Here is a 20,573-nt window from a genome sequence, read left to right as displayed (position 1 = left end):
ATTGAGCTATCGGGGGAGGGGGTCAGGGTATGATGGAATTCTGTGTATGGGGCTAGTATTGTTTTTGCAACTATTCATGTAACTTTGAATTTATTTCAAAATAAAAAAAAACTGGTCTTGCATGTAGGAGAACAAATGAATGTCAACCAGGAAGAGTGTTGGAAATGGGATGGCAGTGGGGAAGTTATATAATCAAAGCACATTGGAGACTATGGTCAATAGTAACATTGTGTCATGCTTCCATTGAATTAAAAAAGGCAATATATCAAAGCTAAATGAGCATGGGGGGGATATAAGGAGGGACATGGGATTCTTTATAGTGGTGTTGTTTTCTGACCCTACTAATATATTCTATTGTAAGATACATTATTTTTCTTTTTATTATCTTTTTTATTATTCATAATAATCAATATTCATAGTAATCAATATGTTCAAGTGCTAATTATTGTGATAAATGCACAACTGTATGATACCATGAAAAACTGATTGTATACTAGGGATAATTATATGGTATGTGAATATAGCTCTATGCAATTGTATGGAAAAATAAAAACAGGAATAAAAGTTTTGGAGAAAACATAGAGAAAGGGATGTCCATATTTACTGTTGGTTAGGAGCAGAGTGGTACAGCCTTTCTGGAGGACAGTGGGATGGTCTACAGGAAGCTAAGTATGTGGGGGCAATAAGTTCCTGCAACATCATTAGGGGATACTTACTTGGAGGATCTGAGAGCCAGGACATGAGTGGACATTTGCACACTGCTCTTTTGGGAGGGAGTATACATGATTTGCAAAGTGTGGAAGTGGCCTTTGGGTACATTGACTGAGGAACATTATGGTGAACTGCTGTGTGTGCATACAAGGAAATATTGAGCTACTCAAGAAGGAGTGAAGCTATGAGACACACAGTGAGGTGAATGGAAACTGTAGACAGTATTTTCAGTGAACTATGCCAGAAACAAGGCAAACAATATAATGCCTCACCAATATGGAAAAACTACAATGTGTAAACTCAGAATTGAACCTTAGAGCACACCTTATCAAGGAAATGCTTATTGTAGTGATCTCTAGAGTGTAAGCTCTTACAGCAGTCATATCTATTCCTGAATTGTAATGACTATCTCCAGATTCTGATATGCTGATCCCTTTGTGTATAACTTGATCAATCCCTGGAACTTTGGGTGTCTGTGTGACACCTGAAACTCAGAGCTAGAACTTGGCAGATATGAATATCGGTGTTTGCACATATAGCAACTGTCAAAAAAAGCTGAAAAAGAATCCATACTTTAACTAGAGACATGAATGAAGCAGATATGGTTAGGACTAAGGGAAATCAGGCCAAAGGGTAAAGGACAATACTGACTGTGTTTTAAAACTTCAAATTCTTTGTGAGGCCATGGGAAGAGGTGTTTAGTTGGTGCAAGATCTATATTTCCTAAACAATTTAACTTGCACAGTTCATTCAAATAACATAACTACATGAAACTTTAAATAGGAAGTGAGACCTGTTAAGTTTACATAGTTTAGTGTGAAATAGTGACACATCCCAAAGTAATTTGGGCAGAGAATAAAATATATATGCAGGGCCTCCATGAGGAGCTGGGGGAAATGCAGAGGTATTGGGTTTCCTCACTGGGTTGTTGCTGATGTTCTTGCAAATATCAAGGACTCACAGTTGGGTGTGCCAAGCTCTCTATCATGGGTCTTGCCCTTATGAAGTTCAGCACTGCAAAGGAAAGGATAAACCTGCTTAAAATTTTATCTGTCTCCCCTGAGTACCTATTTGTTTGTCAGATGTGGCCCTCTCTCTCTAGCTAAGCCAACTCAGCAGGTCAACTCACTGCCTTCCCCACTATGTGGGATTTGACTCCCAGGGTTGTAAATCTTCCTGGAAACGTGGGATAGGACTCCCCGGGACGAATCTGGACCTGACTTTGTGGGACTGAGGACATCTTCTTGACCAAACAGGGAATGCAAAATGAAACAAAATAAATTTTCAGTGGCTGAGAGATTCCAAATGGAGTTGATAGGTCACTCTGGTGGGCATTCATATGCACTATATGAATAGCCCTTTTTAGGTTTTAATGCATTGTAATTTTTAGATGTAAATGCCTGAATCTATCAAACTGCAACCCAGTAGACTTGAATCTTGAAGATGATTGTATAGCAATGTAGCTTGTGATGTAACAGTCTGATTGTGAAAGCCTTATGGCTCACACTCCCTTTATCCAATATATGAATGGATGAGTAGAAAAATGGGGAGAGAAAACTAAATGAAAAATAGGGTGGGGGTGTGTTTTGAGTGTTCCTCTTTACTTGTATTTTTTATTCTTATTTTTCCTTTTCCTGGTACAAGGAGAATGTTCAAAAAATAGATTGGGGTGATGAATGCACAACTGTATGATGGTACTGTGAACAGTTGATTGTACACTGGATGATTGTATGGTATGTGAATATGTCTCAATACAATTGAGTTTAAAAAAGTTCAAATGGGGGACTAGAATGAATTGTGTGAAGCTCTTTGTTTTCACATTTTACAAGATGAAAATTCTCACACATGCTTTCCAAATATGTTAATAGAGAAGGCCCAACTCTCCTTCCAATATAGAGAGCTTTAATTCACTGTTATTCAATATTGTTGGGTATACTAAATGAAGGCAGATCAACACAAAAGAGAAAAGTATTGGCCAGATCATATTAAAGAACCAGCACTTGACTGTGAACAAATTGTTTTTGTCCACTCTTTTTGCTTGCTAAAGCTACCAGAATGCAGTACACCAAAAAAGGATTGACTTTTACAATGGTGTTTCATTAGTTTTCAAATTACAGTTCTTAGGTTATGAAAATGTCCAACTCAAGGCATCAACAAGATGATATCTGGACTCTGAAGAAAGACTGCCAGCATCTAAGACACCTCTGCCACATGGAAACATTCGTAGCTGGTGTCTGCTGGTCCATCACTCCTGAATTTCATTGTTTTCAGCTTCTGGTTCAATGGCTTCCACTTTGTCTCCTGTGAGTCCTCTCTTAGCTTCTCCAGGGCTTTATTTCTGAGATCTCTGGGCTTTTTCTGTCTTTATGTTCATAAAATCTCCATTAAAAGGATTAAGACCCACCTTGAATTGGGTTGGTCACATCTCAATTGAAACAACCTAATCAAATGGTCCCACCCACAATAAGTCTCTACCCACAGGAGTGGATTAAAACAACATGGTGGGGAAGGTGGCAGAATAAGTGAGGTAAAGTAAATTTCTCCACTGTGACAGTAACTAGAGGAGGGCCAGAGAATGCCCACGTTAGCATTTTCAGGACTTCTATAATATGTGGGAGCACATGGATGAAAAACTGGAGAAACTCCATGTCAAAGGATGGGGTGAGTTTATTCATCTGGGACAACTATCAGGGCCTGGAAGTGGCAAGATGGCCATGGAGTAGGGGAGTGAGGAGCTATCTACTCCTGTGCATCCATCTCAGCAATTACCTGGGGAGAAAATCCTGCACAGGCATGCAGCCAAGAGCTCCTGGGAGGGAACCTGGGAGGCAGTGGACCAATGCTGACCACATTTACTTTCCCTCCATAGAAGCTCTGGTGTGCATGGTTGAGAGGTGGTGATAGGAGAAGGGGCAACATGGAAGCACCAGAGGACACTGCCTTATCCCAGAATCTAACAGGCACATGTCAGGTGGAAGCAGAGCATGTCTGGGTTGGAGGGTGAGACACACAGCCCTACAGCTCAAGAGTAATGCACTCAGAGGCCCAGAAAACACCAGACTCATGGTGCACTTAAGCAGACTCCCTGCCAAAATGTTCAGGGCCTGCAACACAACAGTAGGGCTGGAAGTCCCCAGTGCACATGGCAAACCATGGCACTGGTTGGATTTCCACACTAATTGGATCCCACCCAACAAACATGTTAAGTCAGGGGAAAGCTGGCTTGAGGGTGAGAGGGGGTACAAGAGTACCATCTTCTGGGAAGACAGGGAATGTGCACTCCAGCAAGCTGTGGCTCTGCAAAATGCTATACACATGTTCAAATATCCCTGCATTTCCCAAAATAACCTTATCAAGATAAGCAAATGTCCCAAAGCCAACAGAATATCATAAAGCACATGAAGAAACAAAAAGATATGGACAAGCCAAATGATCAAATTAAAAAGCCAGAGGAGACACAGAACTTGGAGTAATTAATCAAAGAAGTACATACAGATGTTCAAAACCACTTCAATGAGTTGGCTAAGGACATAAAGGGCATCAAGAACCTAGAAGTACATAAAGAAGAATTTGAAAGAGTAAACAAAAAATAGCAGATCTTATGGAAATAAAAGTTGGTATTGATCAAATTAAAAATGTACTAGAGGTGAAGTGTGGGTTTTAGTTACTCCTCCAGGGCAATTGGTAGAAAGTCAGGAACTATGTGGACCAGACACCACAGAGCAATTTGACTTTGGGCCTACTTCATACAACATTGATGAATGCATGGAACAGCTGAGATCAGTGAAATCTGCAAGTTCTCCCAGCCAGGGGACCCATGGCCCTCCCTGCCAGGCACAGTACCATGGGAGGAGGGGCCATCAGTGCTGGGAACCAGGAGGGAGAACTACAGGTGCAGCTCTGATTGAGAACTCAGACTGCTGATCAAAAACTCCAAACATAGATAGACTGAGACCAGACACTGGAGAATCTGGGAGCAGTCAGCCCAGTGGAGAGGAGATATGGCTAGCAAAAACAGCAAAAACAACCCAAAAATAAAAATAGAGATTTTTGGAGTCCGGGTGAATATAATATGGAGAAGTGCAGGGCTCAAACAGAATCAGACACATATGCAAATCCAGAGGGTGAAGACCTTTGTCTGAAGAGCAGGATTCTCTGCTTTCTTGATTGTTCCTTAACGGCCCTCAACTCCATGTCTCTTAGCATTTCAATAGCCCATTAGATCTGCAAGAACTGTAAACCATTCATACTGGGCTATTCTTTTCTTCTTTTTTTGTCTTTTTCCCTTTTTCTAAAACAATTATTCTAAGAAGTCCATTACAGAAAGCCTCAAAGACTTGCAATTTGGGCCCAAGCAAGAGCAGAGCTAAGATAGCTCTGAGAGACAAAGCAATAAGTCTAGTGGTAGAGCAAGTTTGCTAAACATCATAGCTACCCAAGAAACTTGGGGAGTGGCCAAGCTCCAGTGGCAGCCCTCCTACTGGGAACTCAGAAAACATGGGTTGGAATTCAGAAACCAGCTTCTGTCAGCCACACTCCTGACAGGGTCAAGGTCACCAGGAGAACTAAAGGCTCCACACTTCCTTACACTGGTGGGGAAACTGTAGGATGGGAAACAACACCTGCTGGACAGCATAGGAGAAGCATTGAATCTAAAGGTGTCACAGGAGGATTTCATCCTCAGGGAAAGTCCATACCCTCCTCCTGAGACCTGGGCCCTTCTGGACTAGGAAAACCTGACTGGGGTTGACCATATCTGAGGAGACCATCAAACAGGAAGTTCACATAGAGGCAGGGCAAGAAACAAAAAACAAGAGGCGAAAAAATCTGATCAACAGAACAGAATCTAAGTTAAAGGTCTAGAATAGGCAGAACTGAACACCAAGGGCTAGAAAACAAAGACAACCAACAAGAAAACCCTAGGTAAAAGAGTGAAAACAAGCTCCAGAATAAACTAATCAAGAAAGTCAGATGCCTAGACAGCTTAAGATAATGAGCCATACTAGGAAACACGAAAATATGGACCAGCCAAAGGAAAAAACTGATAGTTCAACAGAGACACAGGAGTTGAAGCAATTATTGCTAAATCAAATCAATGAACTGAAGAGCGAACTAATTGAAGATATTCAAAGAAAGCTAAATCAATTCAAAAATCAAGTCAATGAGCTGCAGGAAGACATAGCAAAAGAGATGAAGGATATAAGGAGGACACTGGAGGACCATAAGGAAGAATTCATAAACTTGAAAAAGCAAATGGCAGAACTTATGGGAATGAAGGGAATATTGGAGGAGATGAAAAAGACAATGGAGGGAGGCGGGGCAAGATGGCAGACTGGTGAGCTGTATGTTTTAGTTACTCCTCCAGGAAAGTAGGTAAAAAGCCAGGAACTGCGTGGACTGGACACCACAGAGCAATCTGTCTTTGGGCATACTTCATACAACACTCATGAAAATGTGGAACTGCTGAGATCAGCAAAATCTGTAAGTTTTTGCGGCCAGGGGACCCGCGCCCCTCCCTGCCAGGCTCAGTCCCGGGGGAGGAGGGGCTGTCAGCTCCAGGAAGGAGAAGGGAGAATTGCAGTGGCTGCTCTTAACGGAAACTCATTCTACTGATTCAAACTCCAACCATAGATAGACTGAGACCAGACACCAGAGACTCTGAGAGCAGCCAGCCCAGCAGAGAGGAGACAGGCAGAGAAAAAAAACAACACGAAAAACTCCAAAATAAAAGCAGAGGATTTTTGGAGTTCTGGTGAACACAGAAAGGGGAAGGGCGGAGATCAGGCCTTGAGGCGCATATGCAAATCCCGAAGCAAGGCTGATCTCTCTGCCCTGTGCACCTTTCCTTAATGGCCCTGGTTGCTTTGTCTATTAGCATTTCAATAACCCATTAGATCTCTGAGGAGGGCCATTTTTTTTTTTTTTTAAATCCTTTTTGCTTTTTCTAAAACAATTACTCTAAGAAGCTCAATACAGAAAGCTTCAAAGAATTGCAATTTGGGCACGTCAAGTCAAGAGCAGAACTAAGAGAGCTCTGAGACAAAAGGCAATAATCCAGTGGCTGAGAAAATTCACTAAACAACACAACTTCCCAAGAAAAGGGGGGTGTCCGCTCACAGCCACCATCCTGGTGGACAGGAAACACTCCTGCCCATCGCCAGCCCCATAGCCCAGAGCTGCCCCAGACAACCCAGTGTGACGGAAGTGCTTCAAATAACAGGCACACACCACAAAACTGGGCGTGGACATTAGCCTTCCCTGCAACCTCAGCTGAATGTCCCAGAGCTGGGAAGGGGGAGCAGTGTGAATTAACAGAGCCCCATTCAGCCATCATTTGAGCAGACTGGGAGCCTCCCAACACAGCCCAGCAGCCCAGAACTGCCCTGGGGGGACGGCACTCACCTGTGACATAGCACAGTCATCCCTCAACAGAGGACCCGGGGTGCACAGCCTGGAAGAGGGGCCCACTTGCAAGTCTCAGGAGCCATACGCCAATACCAAAGACTTGTGGGTCAGTAGCAGAGACAAACTGTGGCAGGACTGAACTGAAGGATTAGACTATTGCAGTAGCTTTAAAACTCTAGGATCACCAGGGAGATTTGATTGTTAGGGCCACCCCCCCTCCCCGACTGCCCAGAAACACGCCCCACATACAGGGCAGGCAACACCAACTACACACGCAAGCTTGGTACACCAATTGGGCCCCACAAGACTCACTCCCCCACTCACCAAAAAGGCTAAGCAGGGGAGATCTGGCTTGTGGAGAACAGGTGGCTCGTGGACGCCACCTGCTGGTTAGTTAGAGAAAGTGTACTCCACGAAGCTGTAGATCTGATAAATTAGAGATAAGGACTTCAACTGGTCTACAAACCCTAAAAGAACCCTATCAAGTTCAGCAAATGCCACGAGGCCAAAAACAACAGAAAATTATAAAGCATATGAAAAAACCAGACGATATGGATAACCCAAGCCCAAGCACCCAAATCAAAAGACCAGAAGAGACACACCTAGAGCAGCTACTCAAAGAACTAAAGATGAACAATGAGACCATAGTACGGGATATGAAGGAAATCAAGAAGACCCTAGAAGAGCATAAAGAAGACATTGCAAGACTAAATAAAAAAATGGATGATCTTATGGAAATTAAAGAAACTGTTGACCAAATTAAAAAGATTCTGGACACTCATAGTACAAGACTAGAGGAAGTTGAACAACGAATCAGTGACCTGGAAGATGACAGAATGGAAAATGAAAGCATAAAAGAAAGAATGGGGAAAAAAATTGAAAAACTCGAAATGGACCTCACGGATATGATAGATAATATGAAACGTCCGAATATAAGACTCATTGGTGTCCCAGAAGGGGAAGAAAAGGGTAAAGGTCTAGGAAGAGTATTCAAAGAAATTGTTGGGGAAAACTTCCCAAATCTTCTAAACAACATAAATACACAAATCATAAATGCTCAGCGAACTCCAAATAGAATAAATCCAAAAAAACCCACTCCGAGACATATACTGATCACACTGTCAAACATAGAAGAGAAGGAGCAAGTTCTGAAAGCAGCAAGAGAAAAGCAATTCACCACATACAAAGGAAACAGCATAAGACTAAGTAGTGACTACTCAGCAGCCACCATGGAGGCGAGAAAACAGTGGCACGATATATTTAAAATTCTGAGTGAGAGGAATTTCCAGCCAAGAATACTTTATCCAGCAAAGCTCTCCTTCAAATTTGAGGGAGAGCTTAAATTTTTCACAGACAAAGAAATGCTGAGAGAATTTGCTAACAAGAGACCTGCCCTACTGGAGATACTAAAGGGAGCCCTACAGACAGAGAAACAAAGACAGGACAGAGAGACTTGGAGAAAGGTTCAGTACTAAAGAGATTCGGTATGGGTACAATAAAGGATATTAATAGAGAGAGGGAAAAATATGGCAAACATAATCCAAAGGATAAGATGGCCGATTCAAGAAATGCCTTCACGGTTTTAACGTTGAATGTAAATGGATTAAACTCCCCAATTAAAAGATATAGATTCGCAGAATGGATCAAAAAAAATGAACCATCAATATGTTGCATACAAGAGACTCATCTTAGACACAGGGACACAAAGAAACTGAAAGTGAAAGGATGGAAAAAAATATTTCATGCAAGCTACAGCCAAAAGAAAGCAGGTGTAGCAATATTAATCTCAGATAAAATAGACTTCAAATGCAGGGATGTTTTGAGAGACAAAGAAGGCCACTACATACTAATAAAAGGGGCAATTCAGCAAGAAGAAATAACAATCGTAAATGTCTATGCACCCAATCAAGGTGCCACAAAATACATGAGAGAAACATTGGCAAAACTAAAGGAAGCAATTGATGTTTCCACAATAATTGTGGGAGACTTCAACACATCACTCTCTCCTATAGATAGATCAACCAGACAGAAGACCAATAAGGAAATTGAAAACCTAAACAATCTGATAAATGAATTAGATTTAACAGACATATACAGGACATTACATCCCAAATCACCAGGATACACATACTTTTCTAGTGCTCACGGAACTTTCTCCAGAATAGATCATATGCTGGGACATAAAACAAGCCTCAATAAATTTAAAAAGATTGAAATTATTCAAAGCACATCCTCTGACCACAATGGAATACAATTAGAAGTCAATAACCATCAGAGACTTAGAAAATTCACAAATACCTGGAGGTTAAACAACACACTCCTAAACAATCAGTGGGTTAAAGAAGAAATAGCAAGAGAAATTGCTAAATATATAGAGACGAATGAAAATGAGAACACAACATACCAAAACCTATGGGATGCAGCAAAAGCAGTGCTAAGGGGGAAATTTATAGCACTAAACGCATATATTAAAAAGGAAGAAAGAGCCAAAATCAAAGAACTAATGGATCAACTGAAGAAGCTAGAAAATGAACAGCAAACCAATCCTAAACCAAGTACAAGAAAAGAAATAACAAGGATTAAAGCAGAAATAAATGACATAGAGAACAAAAAAAACAATAGAAAGGATAAATATCACCAAAAGTTGGTTCTTTGAGAAGATCAACAAGATTGACAAGCCCCTAGCTAGACTGACAAAATCAAAAAGAGAGAAGACCCATATAAACAAAATAATGAATGAAAAAGGTGACATAACTGCAGATCCTGAAGAAATTAAAAAAATTATAAGAGGATATTATGAACAACTGTATGGCAACAAACTGGATAATGTAGAAGAAATGGACAATTTCCTGGAAACATATGAACAACCTAGACTGACCAGAGAAGAAATAGAAGACCTCAACCAACCCATCACAAGCAAAGAGATCCAATCAGTCATCAAAAATCTTCCCACAAATAAATGCCCAGGGCCAGATGGCTTCACAGGGGAATTCTACCAAACTTTCCAGAAAGAACTGACACCAATCTTACTCAAACTCTTTCAAAACATTGAAAAAAAGGGAACACTACCTAACTCATTTTATGAAGCTAACATCAATCTAATACCAAAACCAGGCAAAGATGCTACAAAAAAGGAAAACTACCGGCCAATCTCCCTAATGAATATAGATGCAAAAATCCTCAACAAAATACTTGCAAATCGAATCCAAAGACACATTAAAAAAATCATACACCATGACCAAGTGGGGTTCATTCCAGGCATGCAAGGATGGTTCAACATAAGAAAAACAATCAATGTATTACAACACATTAAAAACTCGAAAGGGAAAAATCAATTGATCATCTCAATAGATGCTGAAAAAGCATTTGACAAAATCCAACATCCCTTTTTGATAAAAACACTTCAAAAGGTAGGAATTGAAGGAAACTTCCTCAACATGATAAAGAGCATATATGAAAAACCCACAGCCAGCATAGTACTCAATGGTGAGAGACTGAAAGCCTTCCCTCTAAGATCAGGAACAAGACAAGGATGCCCGCTGTCACCACTGTTATTCAACATTGTGCTGGAAGTGCTAGCCAGGGCAATCCGGCAAGACAAAGAAATAAAAGGCATCCAAATTGGAAAAGAAGAAGTAAAACTGTCATTGTTTGCAGATGATATGATCTTATATCTAGAAAACCCTGAGAAATCAACGATACACCTACTAGAGCTAATAAACAAATTTAGCAAAGTAGCGGGATACAAGATTAATGCACATAAGTCAGTAATGTTTCTATATGCTAGAAATGAACAAATTGAAGAGACACTCAAGAAAAAGATACCATTTTCGATAGCAACTAAAAAAATCAAGTACCTAGGAATAAACTTAACCAAAGATGTAAAAGACCTATACAAAGAAAACTACATAACTCTACTAAAAGAAATAGAAGGGGACCTTAAAAGATGGAAAAATATTCCATGTTCATGGATAGGAAGGCTAAATGTCATTAAGATGTCAATTCTACCCAAACTCATCTACAGATTCAATGCAATCCCAATCAAAATTCCAACAACCTACTTTGCAGACTTGGAAAAGCTAGTTATCAAATTTATTTGGAAAGGGAAGATGCCTCGAATTGCTAAAGACACTCTAAAAAAGAAAAACGAAGTGGGAGGACTTACACTCCCTGACTTTGAAGCTTATTATAAAGCCACAGTTGCCAAAACAGCATGGTACTGGCACAAAGATAGACATATAGATCAATGGAATCGAATTGAGAATTCAGAGATAGACCCTCAGATCTATGGCCGACTGATCTTTGATAAGGCCCCCAAAGTCACCGAACTGAGCCATAATGGTCTTTTCAACAAATGGGGCTGGGAGAGTTGGATATCCATATCCAAAAGAATGAAAGAGGACCCCTACCTCACCCCCTACACAAAAATTAACTCAAAATGGACCAAAGATCTCAATATAAAAGAAAGTACCATAAAACTCCTAGAAGATAATGTAGGAAAACATCTTCAAGACCTTGTATTAGGAGGCCACTTCCTAGACTTTACACCCAAAGCACAAGCAACAAAAGAGAAAATAGATAAATGGGAACTCCTCAAGCTTAGAAGTTTCTGCACCTCAAAGGAATTTCTCAAAAAGGTAAAGAGGCAGCCAACTCAATGGGAAAAAATTTTTGGAAACCATGTATCTGACAAAAGACTGATATCTTGCATATACAAAGAAATCCTACAACTCAATGACAATAGTACAGACAGCCCAATTATAAAATGGGCAAAAGATATGAAAGACAGTTCTCTGAAGAGGAAATACAAATGGCCAAGAAACACATGAAAAAATGTTCAGCTTCACTAGCTATTAGAGAGATGCAAATTAAGACCACAATGAGATACCATCTAACACCGGTTAGAATGGCTGCCCTTAAACAAACAGGAAACTACAAATGCTGGAGGGGATGTGGAGAAATTGGAACTCTTATTCATTGTTGGTGGGACTGTATAATGGTTCAGCCACTCTGGAAGTCAGTCTGGCAGTTCCTTAGAAAACTAGATATAGAGCTACCATTCGATCCAGCGATTGCACTTCTCGGTATATACCCGGAAGATCGGAAAGCAGTGACACGAACAGATATCTGCACGCCAATGTTCATAGCAGCATTATTCACAATTGCCAAGAGATGGAAACAACCCAAATGTCCTTCAACAGATGAGTGGATAAATAAAATGTGGTATATACACACGATGGTATACTACGCGGCAGTAAGAAGGAACGATCTGGTGAAACATATGACAACATGGATGAACCTTGAAGACATAATGCTGAGCGAAATAAGCCAGGCACAAAAAGAGAAATATTATATGCTACCACTAATGTGAACTTTGAAAAATGTAAAACAAATGGTTTATAATGTAGAATGTAGGGGAACTAGTAGTAGAGAGCAATTAAGGAAGGGGGAACAATAATCCAAGAAGAACAGATAAGCTATTTAACGTTCTGGGGATGCCCAGAAATGACTATGGTCTGTTAATTTCTGATGGATGTAGTAGGAACAAGTTCACTGAAATGTTGCTATATTATGTAACTTTCTTGGGGTAAAGTAGGAACATGTTGGAAGTTAAGCAGTTATCTTAGGTTAGTTGTCTTTTTCTTACTCCCTTGCTATGGTCTCTTTGAAATGTTCTTTTATTGTATGTTTGTTTTCTTTTTAACTTTTTTTTCATACAGTTGATTTGAAAAAAGAAGGGAAAGTTAAAAAAAAAAAAAAGACAAACAAGGAAAAAAAAAAAAAAAAGATGTAGTGCCCCCTTGAGGAGCCTGTGGAGAATGCAGGGGTATTCGCCTACCCCACCTCCATGGTTGCTAACATGACCACAGACATAGGGGACTGGTGGTTTGATGGGTTGAGCCCTCTACCATAAGTTTTACCCTTGGGAAGACGGTTGCTGCAAAGGAGAGGCTAGGCCTCCCTGTATTTGTGCCTAAGAGTCTCCTCCTGAATGCCTCTTTGTTGCTCAGATGTGGCCCTCTCTCTCTGGCTAAGCCAACTTGAAAGGTGAAATCACTGCCCTCCCCTCTACGTGGGATCAGACACCCAGGGAAGTGAATCTCCCTGGCAACGTGGAATATGACTCCCGGGGAGGAATGTAGACCCGGCATCGTGGGATGGAGAACATCTTCTTGACCAAAAGGGGGATGTGAAAGGAAATGAAATAAGCTTCAGTGGCAGAGAGATTCCAAAACGAGCCGAGAGATCACTCTGGTGGGCACTCTTACGCACACTTTAGACAACCTTTTTTAGGTTCTAAAGAATTGGGGTAGCTGGTGGTGGATACCTGAAACTATTAAACTACAACCCAGAACCCATGAATCTCGAAGACAGTTGTATAAAAATGTAGCTTATGAGGGGTGACAGTGGGATTGGGAATGCCATAAGGACCAAACTCCACTTTGTCTAGTTTATGGATGGATGTGTAGAAAAGTAGGGGAAGCAAACAAACAGACAAAGGTACCTAGTGTTCTTTTTTACTTCAATTGCTCTTTTTCACTCTAATTATTATTCTTGTTATTTTTGTGTGTGTGCTAATGAAGGTGTCAGGGATTGATTTAGGTGATGAATGTACAACTATGTAATGGTACTGTAAACAATCGAAAGTACAATTTGTTTTGTATGACTGCGTGGTATGTGAATATATCTCAATAAAATGATGATAAAAAAAAAAAAAAAAGACAATGGAGGGATACAACAGTAGAATTGAACAGGCAAAAGAAAGGATCAGTGAATTGGAAGACCAGACATCTGAATTCACACATACAAAAGAACAGATGGTGAAAAGAATGGAAAAATATGAGCAGGGTCTTAGGTAGCTGAGTGACAGAATGAAATGCACAAATATACATGTTATGGGTGTCCCAGAGGGAGAAGAGAGGGGAAAAGGGGCAGAAAGAATAATAGAAGAAATAATCACTGAAAATTTACCACCTCTTACAAAAGACAGAAAATTAGAGATTCAAGAAGTACAGTCCACCCCAAACAAAATAGACCCCAGTAGACCCACTCCAAGACATTTACTGATCAGATTATCCAACATCAATGACAAAGAGAGAATTCTGAAAGCAGCAAGAGAAAAGCAATCCATCACATACAAGGGAAGTTTGAAAGATTATATACAGATTTTTCTGCAGAAACCATGGAGGTGAGAAGACAGTGGTATGATATATTTAAGATACTGAAAAAGAAGAAATGCCAACCAAGAATTCTATATCTGGCAAAACAGTCCTTCAAAAATGAGGGAGAGATTAAAATATTTCCAGACAAATAGACACTGTGAGAGTTCATGAATGAGACTGGTGCTACAAGAAATAGTAATGGGAATGCTACAGGCTGATAGGAAAAGACAGGATAAAGAGGTTTGGAGAAGAGTGTATTAATGAAGATTATCAGGAAGGGTAAAAAGAGAGAGAGGAAAATATAAGACAAGACATATAAAATCCAAAAGACAAAATGATAGAAGAAAGTACTGCCCTTACAGTGATAACACTAAATGTTAATGGAATAAACTCCCCAATAAAAAGACACAGACTGGCAGAATGGATTAAAAAACAGGACCCATCTACATGCTGTCTATAAGAAACTCAACTTAGACACAAGGACAAAAATAGGCTGAAAGTAAAAGGTTGGAAAAAGATATTTCATGCAAACAGCAACCAGAAAAAACTGGAATAGCTATATTAATATCAGACAAAATAGACTTCAAAAGTAAAACTGCACCAAAAAAACCCAGTGTGACAGGAAGAGTTTCCAGCAACATGCACACATGCTCTGATATCTGGAATGTACAATAGCTTTTCATGCACCCACAGCTAATTGTCCTGGAGCTGGGAAGGTAGAGAAGTGCAAAAAGAAGGAAATTAACATGCCCCATACAGCCATTCTTTCAGCAGGCTGGGAACACCCCTAAAGGGCCCTGTGGGACAGAAATTCCCTTGGAGTGTGGCACTAAATTGTGACATAGCTGCCTTTCCTCAGCAGAGGTTCCTGGAGGGCAAGGCCTGAAATAGGGACCAACTTGGAAGTCCCAGGGACCATACACCAATACTAAGGACCTATGGGTCAGTGGAAAAGACAAACTGTGGTGAGACTGAACTGAAGGTTTAGACTCTTGCAACAGCTTTAAATCTCTAGGAACATATGGGAGGTTTGTTTATTAAAGCTGCCCACCCTCCCTAACAGCTCAGACACATGCCCCACATTCAGGTTGGGCAGAACCAACTACACATGCAAACTTAGTGCACCAATGGGACTCCCAAAAGTTTCAGACCCCCACTCACCACAAAAACAAATTTGGGGAGAACTGGCTTGAGGGGAATAGGTGGCTCACAGATGCCATACTGGTTAGTTAGAGAAACTGTATGCCACCAAGCTGTAAATCTGAAAAATTAGAGATCAGTGTTTGAATAATCCTACATATCCTAAAAGAACCCTATCAAGTTAAGCAAATGCCAAGAGGCCAAAAACAACAGAAAATTGTAAAGCATATGTGAAAACCAGATGACATGGATAGCCCAAATCCAAACAAACAAATCAAAAGATCAGAGGAGACACAGTACCTGGAACAATTAATCAAAGAACAAAGGCAAACAACAAGAGCATGGCACAGGAGATAAAGGACATGAAGAAGAACCTAGAAGAACTTAGAGAATAAATTGCAAAAGTAAATAAAAAAATGGATGATCTTATGGAAAAAAAAGAAGCTGTCAAATTAAAAAGATCCTGGATACTCATAGTACAAGATTAGAGGCAGCTGAACAGTGAATCAGTGACCTAAAGGATGAGAGAACAGAAAATGAAATAACAAAAGAAAAAATGGGGAAAAAATAGAAAAAATTGAAATGGACCTCAGGGGCATGACAGATAATATAAAATGCCCAAATATAAGAGTCTTTTGTTTTCCAAGGGAGAAGAGAAGGGTAAAGGTCTAGGAAGAGTATTTCAAGAAATTGTTGGGGAAAACTTCCCAAACCTTCTAAACAACATAAATACACAAATCAAAAATGCCCAGTGAACTCCAAATAAAATAAATCCAAATAAACCTACTGAGACATATTCTGATCAGATTCTCAAATACTGAAGAGAAGGAGCAAGTTCTGAAAGCAGCAAGGGAAAAGCAATTCACCACTTACCAATGGAACAGCATAAGACTAAGTAATGACTACTCAGTGGCCACTGTGGAGGCAAGAAGGCAGTGACATGATATATTTTCAAGCTCTGAGAGAGAAACATTGCCAACCAAGAATACTTTATCCAGCAAAGCTCTCCTTCAAATTTGAGGGAGAGCTTAAATTTTTCACAGACAAACATATGCTGAGAGAATTTGCTAACAAGAGACCTGCCCAACTGGAGATACTAAAGGGAGCCTTACAGACAGAGAAACAAAGAAAGGAAAGAAAGATATGGAGAAAGGTTCAGTACTAAAGAAATTCAGTATGGGTATTGTTCCAGTTTGCTAATGGTGCTGGAATGCAAAACACCAGAGATGGATTGGCTTTTATAAAATGGGGTTTATTTGGTTACACAGTTACAGTCTTAAGGCCATAAAATGTCCAAGGTAACACATCAGTAATCGGGTACCTTCACTGGAGGATGGCCAATGGTGTCCAGAAAACCTCCGTTAGCTGGGAAGTCACGTGGCTGGCATCTGCTCCAAAGTCTTGGTTTCAAAATGTCTTTCTCCCAGGACATTCCACTCTAGGCTACAGATCCTCAAAAATGTCACTCTTAGTTGCACTTGGGGTATTTGTCCTCTCCCAGCTTCTTGGGAGCAAGAGTCTGCTTTCAACAGCCAGCCATCTTCAAACTCTCTCTCATCAGCTGCTCCTGTGCTTTCTTCAAAGTGTCCCTCTTGGATGTAGCAGCTTTCTCCTTCTGTCTGATTTATATAGTGCTCCAGTAATTTAATTTAGACCCACCCTGAATGGGCAGGCCAACACCTCCAAGGAAATTAACCAATCAGAGTCATCACCCACAGTTGGGTGGAACACATCTCCATGGAAACACTCAAAGAATTACAATTTAATTAACACTTCTAGGTCTGCCCACACAAGATTACATCAAAGATAATGGCATTTGGGAGACAATACATTCAAACAGGCACATTCCACCCCCTGGACCCCAAAATGACATTATCTTTCCATATACAAAATACATTCATCCCACAGCAATATCACAGAAACTTAAACCATTTCAGTAACAACAGTTAATTACAAGATCCCATCAAATAAATTATAGGCATGGTCAGTCCTAAGGCATAATTCTCCCTTAGCTGTGGATCTGTGAACTTAGAACAAGTTATGTGCTTCTAATATACAAAGAAGGGACATTCGTAGGATAAACATTCCCATTGCCATAAGGAGAAACTGGAAGGAAAACAGGGTTTGAGGGACCAAAACAGTTCCTAAAACCTGCAGGAAAACTCCATTAGATTTCAAAATCTGAGAGTCATTAACAAAACAACATTGCATCCTTGGGGCTTGAGAGAGTGGGAGTCTAACCCTTCCTAAGAGGCTTTGCAGCAGCCCTTTCCTCTCCAAATGCTGGGGTGAGTTCTCCAACATATCCACACACTGGGGAGACCACTTTCTCAGCTCCAACCTCCTCAAACATTGGGGCAGCACCTGGATTCTCTTCCATCTCCAGGACACACACTCAACCCCTTCAGAACAGTGGGGTGGCAGCCAGGCTCTCCCCAATTCCCTGGGAATGTGCTCCACCCTCTTTGGGTCCTGGGGTAGCAAAACTCTTCTGGAGCATCGAGGTGGAAGACCCACCCTTGACCTCTGGGGCAAACTCACCCTTTCCATGTGTCTGGGTCACTCTGCTCTCCCAGCCCAAGTCCTCTTGACTCCACACCTCAACCGTCATGGCTCTGTCTTTGAAGAAATTTTTCCTTCAATTTCCTTGTCTGTCCTCTCGCATTTTACTATAAGCTGCAAATAAAAGCCAGGCTACTTCTTGTTTATTTTGCTTGGAGATCTCATCAGCTAAATATTCCAGGTTGTCGCTTTCAAATTCTGCCTTCCATCCAACACCAGGACTCAATTTTGCCAAATTCTCTGCCACTTTAAAACAAGGATCGCCTTTCTTCCAGTTTGCAACATCACATTCATCATGTCTGCTCAAGGCCTCATCAGAAGTATCTTTAGAGTGCATATTTCCACAAACAGTACCTTAAAAGCAGTGTAGGTGGGCCATTAAAGGTAGGAATTAATATGACCTGATTTATGTTTTTGAAAGATCATGGTAGCTGTTGAATGGAAAATGGACTGTAGGAATGGAAGAAAAAGGATCAGTTAAGAGGTTATGGGATTAAGGAAGTTGTGATGGTTATGTTCATGTGTCAACTTGGCCAGGTTTTGGTGTTCAGTTATTTGGTCAAGCAAGCACTGGCCTGATTGTTACTGTGAGGATCTTTTGTGGAGTTAAATCATCAGTAAGTTAATTACATCTATGGTTGATTACATCTACAATCAACTGAAGAGATTGCCTTCAACAATGAGAGAAGTCTGATCCAATCAGTTGAAGTCTTTAAAAGGAGAAGCAATTATTTTGGCAGTCAGAAGAGAGAATTTCCATCTCTACTTCAGCAAGCCAACTTCTCCTGGGGAATTCATTGAAAGCCTTCATCAGAATTGCCAGCTTGCAGCCTACCCTGTGGAATTTGAACTTGCCTATCCCCACAGTCACATGTGACAATTCTAATAAAAATTTTTAATATTTAAAAAAAAAAAAAATAAAATAAAAAAAAAAAAAATAAAAGCAGTGTAGGCCTTTTCTATCAAACTCCTCATAATTCTTCCAGAATCTTCCCCTTATCCATTTAAAAAGCCCTTCCAACACGTTTGGTATTTGCAAACACAGCAGCACCCCACTTTTCTCATACCAAAATCTGTTCTAGTTTGCTAATGCTTCTGGAATGCAAAACACCAGAGACGGATTGGCTTTTATAAAATGGGGTTTATTTGGTGACACAGTTACAGTCTTAAGGCTATAAAGCATCCAAGGTAACACATCAGCAATCAGATAACTTCACTGAAAGATGGCCAATGGTGTCCAGAAAACCTCTGTTAGCTAGGAAGGCACATGGCTGGCATCTGCTCCAAAGTTTTGGTTTCAAAATGGCTTTCTCCCAGGATGTTCCTCTCTAGGCTGCAGATCCTCAAAAATGTCACTCTTAGTTGCACTTGGGGTATTTGTCCTCTCCCAGCTTCTTGGGAGCAAGAGTCTGCTTTCAACAGCCAGCCATCTTCAAACTCTCATCTGCAGCTCCTGTGCTTTCTTCAAAGTGTCCCTCTTGGATGTAGCAGCTTCCTCCTTCTGTCTGATTTATATAGTGCTCCAGTAATTTAATTCAGACCTACTCTGAATGGGCAGGCCAACACCTCCATGGAAATTACCCAATCAGAGTCATCACCCACATTTGGGTGGGGCACATCTCCATGGAAACACTCAAAGAATTACAATCTAATCAACGCTGATAGGTCTGCACACACAAGATTACATCAAAGACAATGGTGTTTGGGGGGACATAATACATTCAAACTGGCAAAGGTATGTTAAAGAACCTGAAGTCAGCGTGGGAAAGTTATATCTGAAAAACATAAAATAAATGATAGGATGGCTGATACAAGAAATACATTCACAGTAATAATGTTGAATGTAAATGGAATAAACTCCCCAATTAAAAGATACAGATTGGCAGAATGGATCAAAAAAAAATGAACCATCAATATGTTGCATACAAGAAACTCATCTTAGACAAAGGGACACAAAGAACTTGAAAGTGAAAGGATGGAGAAAAATTCATGTAAGCTACAGCCAAAAGAAAGCAGGAGTAGCAATATTAATCTCAGATAAAAGAGACTTTAAATGAAAGGATGTTATAAGAGACAAAGAAGGCCACTCCATACTATTAAAAGGGGCAATTCAGCAAGAAGAAATAACAATCATAAATGTTTTTCCACTCAATCAAGGTGCCACAATATACATGAGACAAACACTGGAAAAACTAAAGGAAGCAATTGATGTTTCCAGAATACTTGTGGGAGAATAAAACACATCATTCTCTCCTATAGATAGATGAACAAGACAGAAGAGCAGTAAGGAAATTGAAAACCTAAATATTCTGATAAATGAATTTGATTTAGCAGGCATATATAGAACATTACATCCCAAATCACCAGGATACACATTCTTCTCTAGTGCTCATGGAACTTTCTCCAGGATAGATCATATGCTGGAAGATAAAACAAGACTCAATAAATTAAAAAATATTGAAATTATTCAAAGCACATTCTCTGACCACAATAGAATACACTTAGAATAAAAAATGATCGGAGATTTAGAAAATTCACAAATATCTGGAGGTTAAACAACTCACTCCTAAACAATGAGTGGTTTAAAGAAGA

General features: G+C 40.2%; 1 pseudogene; it reads left to right on the top strand.

Moving 5' to 3' along the window:
* The window catches only part of LOC119522250, a 106,523-nt pseudogene that overhangs the window by 36,018 nt on the left and 49,932 nt on the right, over positions 1–20,573 (top strand).

This window comes from Choloepus didactylus, chromosome X (assembly GCF_015220235.1).
Source record: "Choloepus didactylus isolate mChoDid1 chromosome X, mChoDid1.pri, whole genome shotgun sequence".
Classification (NCBI taxonomy): Eukaryota; Metazoa; Chordata; class Mammalia; order Pilosa; family Megalonychidae; genus Choloepus; species Choloepus didactylus.
This window is presented reverse-complemented; position numbering and strand designations above follow the sequence as displayed.